Source organism: Schistocerca serialis, chromosome 3 (genome assembly GCF_023864345.2).
Source record: "Schistocerca serialis cubense isolate TAMUIC-IGC-003099 chromosome 3, iqSchSeri2.2, whole genome shotgun sequence".
NCBI lineage: Eukaryota > Metazoa > Arthropoda > Insecta > Orthoptera > Acrididae > Schistocerca > Schistocerca serialis.
Genome location: NC_064640.1, coordinates 738830190 through 738836791, shown reverse-complemented (window position 1 = coordinate 738836791; position 6602 = coordinate 738830190).

Below are 6602 nucleotides of genomic sequence, written 5' to 3'. Positions count from 1 at the left end.
GTTCAAAGCAAAGATCCACAACACATCACAGAGTTTGCGTTTCTGAAAGCACTGTGTTAAACTCAACCTGACAAACCACAAAATGTGTATAGAGCTATTCTGATACTTCCCTGAGTTACACAATTGTCCAGAACCATCTTTGGGAGACTCATACACACACATTCCAAGAAGCTCAACCACCTACCAATGATGAAATCAACAAATGTACCCTCAGACTTAAAAATAACAGGATATCTAGGGGAAGTGGCACCATCACAGAGGTATTGATGCACAAAGGTAAAAAAATATTTGAGGAACTTACTCAAACACAGAAGGATATTTGACCATAAGAAAAACTACCTGAATATTGCAAGAATGGGCTCATCCATTCACTCCACAAGAAAGGTGACAGGAAAGAGGTAAATAACTACAGAGGAATTCCTCTCCTTTAGGTCACATGTAAGGTATTCTCGGCATATTTACTTCAAAGAACATGATTGCAACATGAATGTAAGACTGATGAATACAACCCTTTCTTTTTACTGTTGTTCTTATCCATAAAACAGATATTGAGCCTAAAAAAGATTATGAGGTAATTCAATACAGCTCATTTATTTACAGTTTCGGCAACTTCAAAAATACTTGGATTAATTGATAGCATCTGCCTGATATCCTAGGAGGACAGGGACTAGATTAAAAGACAATGAGCACCACATTCCATACCATGTGAAGTGTGTGGCCAATAGTTTTTCCTGCAGTCATGTATTTAGGAGGGCATGCAGCGCTACCCTGTCAGTCTGGTACTCACTGTAGTTTGTGTGCATCTCAGCCATACTGCATTCAAGTTCAGTGTGTTGAGATACATACTATTATTGTTTGGAATTTGTCTATGGTGGTGTTGTCTCACCATGTTTATCACCTCAGTTCTTGCTTGCTAGCTTCGTGTTATGTCCTGGTTGGTCGTAGTGTCTGTCATCTCCTACTTGTTCATCAGTTCTGTCTGTTCATTGTTAGTGATACCTCCAATGGCTCCCCCACCTGGCGGCTTTCCATCTCAATTCCCTGACAAGCACTGCTCATTGGTCGCTCGTGGCTGTAATATTGGTGATGAGGTAAAAGGTTCGGCAGCATGGAGGCTTTGTTGGTCTGTCTCCGGGAGCAACAGCAGCAGCTTCTGCAGTGTCAGCAGCAGTGCCGGTTAAATGTCTTACAGCAATCCTTTCAGTTGCTGACTGACAAAGTCCCGGCATTTGCACATCTCTGCACCAGGTCCTGGGTGTCCTAGTTTCTGATGCTTCGCCATGTCCGCCATAATTTCCGCTCTTTTTAACAATGCTAAGGAAGACTGGAAAACATACTTGCATTGTGACTGGAAAACATACAACATTTCACAGCGTTTTAGATCATGGATGACTTCCTACAGTAGTTGTTATTCTTGTCCTGGGCATCATCAGACATGTTCCTTCTGCTCTGCAAGTTTGCATGATTGTTAGTCCCCATGCCTCTCTCCTTTAACAAAACATGTGTGCTGATGACTATCTACATTCCCAGTGATACCATGTCATGGTGTCTCAGCTTGAATTCCACCAATACCATGAACAGCCAGATCATTCATACTGTTCTTGGGCCATGGCCTTGCAGGGTCTCAGCCACAAATGTGACTTCACTTGCACATTGCAAGGTGTTGTATGCAGACTTCTTGATTTGTAGTGTTGTTGTTCACCTGGCACCTGATCCAGAGTTCCACATGGGTGCATTGAAATTCGAGAATCCCTCACTGAAAGAAATTCTGCACATAGCCTACTCCTTTGAAATCGCACAACCAGTGAATGAGCATCTCGTGACGAGGCCACAGGTGGCAGCAGTAAAATCCTCCACACAGGTGCCTCCCTCACACCATCGGCATGATACAGCCCACAGAGAGCAATGTGGTCCAGACTCCTCCTTCTCCAACTTCTCTCTGGCTTCAGAGCTGCCAGTAGCCCCTCATCAGTGGTTGCGTGGGTCATTTCTGTCTTGCCCGCAGTGCATTCCCACCCACTCTCATGCAGATGTCCCCATAGCTGGAATACGTGCTTCCTCTGTCTGAAATATGGCCATCTCCAATCTGTCTGTCACGACCACTCAACCCTATGCCGCCACTCACCCATATGGCATCAGGATACTGTGCATCCTCTGCAGTCAGTCATCCCACTGGACACAGCATTGATGTGGAAGTTATTCCTCATGCTCTGCATTTTTAACATGGACATTCATTTCCAAGTCGATACTGGGGCCACTATCTCCTTGACCAATCTGTTGAGATACTCATTCCTGGGTTCCCCAGATCTGTCTCCCACATCTCAGCAATTGGTCATGTACAGTGTTGGTTTTATCCCCCTCCATGGGCAGTTCTTGGTCTCGGCCACCCTTAAACGTGTTCGCTGGCTTCTGATCCTACTGGTGATTGACTATCCCTTGGCTTCAAACACTTTTGGACTCTGTGCTTTCACACTGTTTGGCTTGTCGATTTCAGATGAAGTTGAAGTCGTTTCCACTGCTGTCCCATTCCAGGACCTCATTTATCTGTGCTCGGCCTATGCCTCTCTGCTACAATCTGGCTTAGGGTGCGCTTCAGACTTCCAGGTGCATATTGCACACTAGCCAGATGTTCTGCTGTGGTTCTTCTGGGCCCAACCCATTCCTGTGGCCTTAAATCCAGCAGTCAAGCCAGAGCTCGACTGACTGGAGGCTGCTGGCATCATAGGCCCCATGAAAGTGGGTGCTTCGGCTTTCCCGATAGTGGTGGTTTGGAAACCCAATGGTCCCCTTTGCCTATGTGGGGATTTTAGAGTTATATTCAATGCACGGTCCCTGGTTGAAACTCACCCAATTTCCTGCAGTAACCTTCTCTCTAAACCTGCACATGGCTAGTACTTCTCTAAGATGGAGTTGGCTTACCACCAACTACCCTTATATGAGAAATCCCAGAACACCTTTGTCAATAATATGCCTTTCGGATTATATAAATGCAAGTGCCTTCCGTTAGGTATTTCCTCAGTGCTGGCCAGTTTCCAGAGATGCCTGGAGCAGCTCACATAGCTCATCCCAGCTTGTGTCAATTATCTTGGTGACATCTTGGCCACCGGCTGTATATGCCATGAGCATTTGCAAAACCTTGGTACCTTATTTCACGCTCTGCAGGCTGCAGGCTTACACTGTCAGATGGAAAAGTGTAGTTTCTTGGAACCAGAAGCCAAGTACCTATTTTACAGGGTCGGTAAAGAAGGCATTTGTCTGTCAGATATCAACATCGCAACCATCAACTTCCTTCCTCAGCCCAAGGATTTATCTGACCTCAAGGCTGCTGACACTTCACAGCCCCCCAATTGCTTGCATCATGAAGGGATGCCTTTCAAGTGGAATCCTGCCTGTGATCAAGATTTTGTCCACTTGAAAACTATGATCAAATCTGCATCTCGCCTGACTCCCTTCTCTCTGAACCAACCCTTCGTTGCTGTGTCAGATGTTTCAGTCTATGGTACTGGGGCAGTCCTGGCTCACAGGAATGCAGATGGCTCAGAACAGCCCATTGTGTGTGCATCCATTACGCTATCCCCGGCACAGAGGAAGTGTTCTCAGATTGAGAAAGAGGCTCTGGCGAATGTATTTGCTGTTGAAAAGTTTCACATCCACCTGTTTAGGACAAAGTTGTTTCTCCTCATTGATCACAAGCTTTTGGTTACCCTATGTGGCCAACACACGCACCTGCCAGAGCTAATTTCTCAAAGTCTCCAGCAGTGGGAGCTATTCTTACACAATTATACACTTACTTTATCAGATATAAGTCCACCTCACAACACTCCAATGCAGATGCCTTGTCAGGTCTGTTCCCCAGCCCTGATCCTGTGTTCGACCAGCAGGAAGTCCTGTGCTTTCACTTTGATACAGCCCGCCAAGACACACTGAATGGATTTCCCATCATAGCTGCACAGGTCGCCACTGCCACAGCCCGGGCCCCATTAAGGTTTTCCAATATATGACCTATGGTTGGCCCACCTATCTGACTTACTGGTTGGAAATTGAATTCAGCCCCTGATGGCACCTCTCACACAGGCTCTTGGTTGTGGCGGATGTCCTTCTGTTGGCTGCAGAGACCAACGCCCATCGGGTGATTATCCCTCCCAATTTGCACAACCATGTCCTATGTTTGTGACATTGCAGAAACTAGATGTCCCTTATGAAGGTGTTGGCTCGCCAGCAAGTGTATTGGCCTGGGATCAATAGTGACATTGAAAGCTTGCTCCATGGGTGCACAATGTGTGTGTGTCACAAGGCCAGCCCTTTGCAGTCATTTGCACCCATGCCAACACCTCGGAGTCTCTGGTTCCACATTCATCTCGATTTTGTTGGCCTGTTGTTGGGATTGATGTGCTCACTCATTGTGGATGCATACTCCACATACTCATATGCAGTGCACTGGCGTCCACCATGACTGATGCCACACTGATGGCCTTAGCTCATGTTCTTGCCTACGAAGGTCTGCCTCATACCTTAGTATCCAATAAAGACCCCCAATTCATGGTAGCCCCCTTCCACACATTCTGTGACCCAAACAGTATCTATCACATCTCTACCCCTCCATTCCATCTGTCCTCCAATGGCACAGCAGAACGACTGGTCAGGATGTTTCAACAACAGCTGACAAAGGCAGTTGAATCTGCTCATCGGACCTCACCTGATTCCCGAGCACTTATCACACCATGCTGATTGATGTTCATAGTCTGGCAAAACTCCCCCATGGGCAGTAATTACAGACTCAGCTACATCTGCTGATACCCTCACCTTCTGAGCCTCTCAGTGCTACCCCCAGGCATGGCAGTGTAGGTCCACTCATATTGGGTCAAGGCTGCTTGGACTCCCATCACAGTAGACATGGCCTATGGGCTACTTCTGTTTGTGACATTGGTACAGACACAGAAGGAGCTCAACCACCATGACTATAACCAACTCTGGCCTTTTACATCTTTGTGGCACCTCACATCTGCCAACCCCCCAACTGTTTCAGGTGTGCAAAAGGCCCTCAAGTTGGCCCCACTGATGACAGTTGACGGCTCCCTGCAGGCACATAAGCAATGCTTCCTGCATTCACAAGGATCGGAGGCACTGTGCGATACCCTCCCCGTAAGTGACATTTTGATAGATTCCATGGACTACCCTTCCAACCCACCACTGGCCTACTTCTGTCCACCATGGCACATCTGGGGTGTTTCTGTCTCTATGCACAGGTTTTTAGGGGGGAGGGATCTGGGGTCAGAAGGCACAGAAGTTGAATGCATGCCTGAGAGTATGGACAGACTCCAGGAAATGCAGTTTGTAAATTCCATGATCCAAGTGCCCAATATGCAGTAAGTAGCTCTTCATGCTTTCTCTCTGAAAAATTGCTGTTAACATTGATATCGACACTTGTCACTGAATGGTCTTACACATTTCACTGGATGTTCTACTCCTCTGTGTCCAACTTACGCTTTCCCAACATTTCACAGCCATTCTGTGACCTCACGCCTATGGTTAGCTGGATTTCATAAGCGTTTTCTGCCCCTTCTATTAGAATTCTCATCAGTTGGTGAAGTACCTTTAGCAGAAGATGAGGTTTCTTCTGACACAGAAGGTTCTGCTGACAAAATTCTTCTAGAATGCACAATATCTGAAGATTGAGATGATGCTGATTTTACTAGTGATTCATCATCACTATCACTACAATCACAATGTGATGGCCTGAAACCGCTTTTATAGACAGACAGATGCGAAGAATCAGAAATGGACTCGTCTACAATAAGACAAACACAGTTGTGTCATTTTCATCTGGTATTTAACTACGCAATAACTCATGTAATATGACAATTTAGCGTATATCACAAGCTTATAAAATAACTTTGTGTAATTAAATCAACAATAATTCACCTTGATACATTGTGCCAAATACGCACGAACAGGAACAAGTAGCAACACAGCAAACATAAACATTGCACTTGAACTACTTTTCCTTGGAACCAAAATCTCAGAGCCGAAGTAGTACATATATTTGGACATCAGAGTGATGCTCTGAATTGAGCTTCATGTATATTACTTTTCCTCACAACAGAATTAGTGTTATAGATCACAAATGTGCATTTATCTCATTTTGCATATGATCCACTAAATTATCCTGCCTATCAACAATCACATGACAGAAGAAAGTAGAAAAAATAATAGCATGAGGTGAAATAATTTAAAATTTAAAAAAAAATTAATTATCTCAAATGTGGTCCTACAGTGAGTGTCCACACCACACTTTCTGTCTCATCCCAGTTGTTCCCATATGTCACAATTAAACTCTGAAATGTAGTGCAAAAATTAGTACACAGACTACGTGTATCCAATCTCAGCGACACCATATTAAAACACCAAACTTATATATGTGAGAGGACGGAATCCTTTAAAATATCACTTACGCTAAGTGAGAGTAAAATATGCAGTTTTTTTAGTTCTATCTATAATTGGACGTTGGCAATAGGGAATTCTCAACCATACCATTGGAGCAACTTAATAGTTTCGGCCTCCACCATTCACAAGTAAGATGGTGAGGCAAAATTAGAAAATTT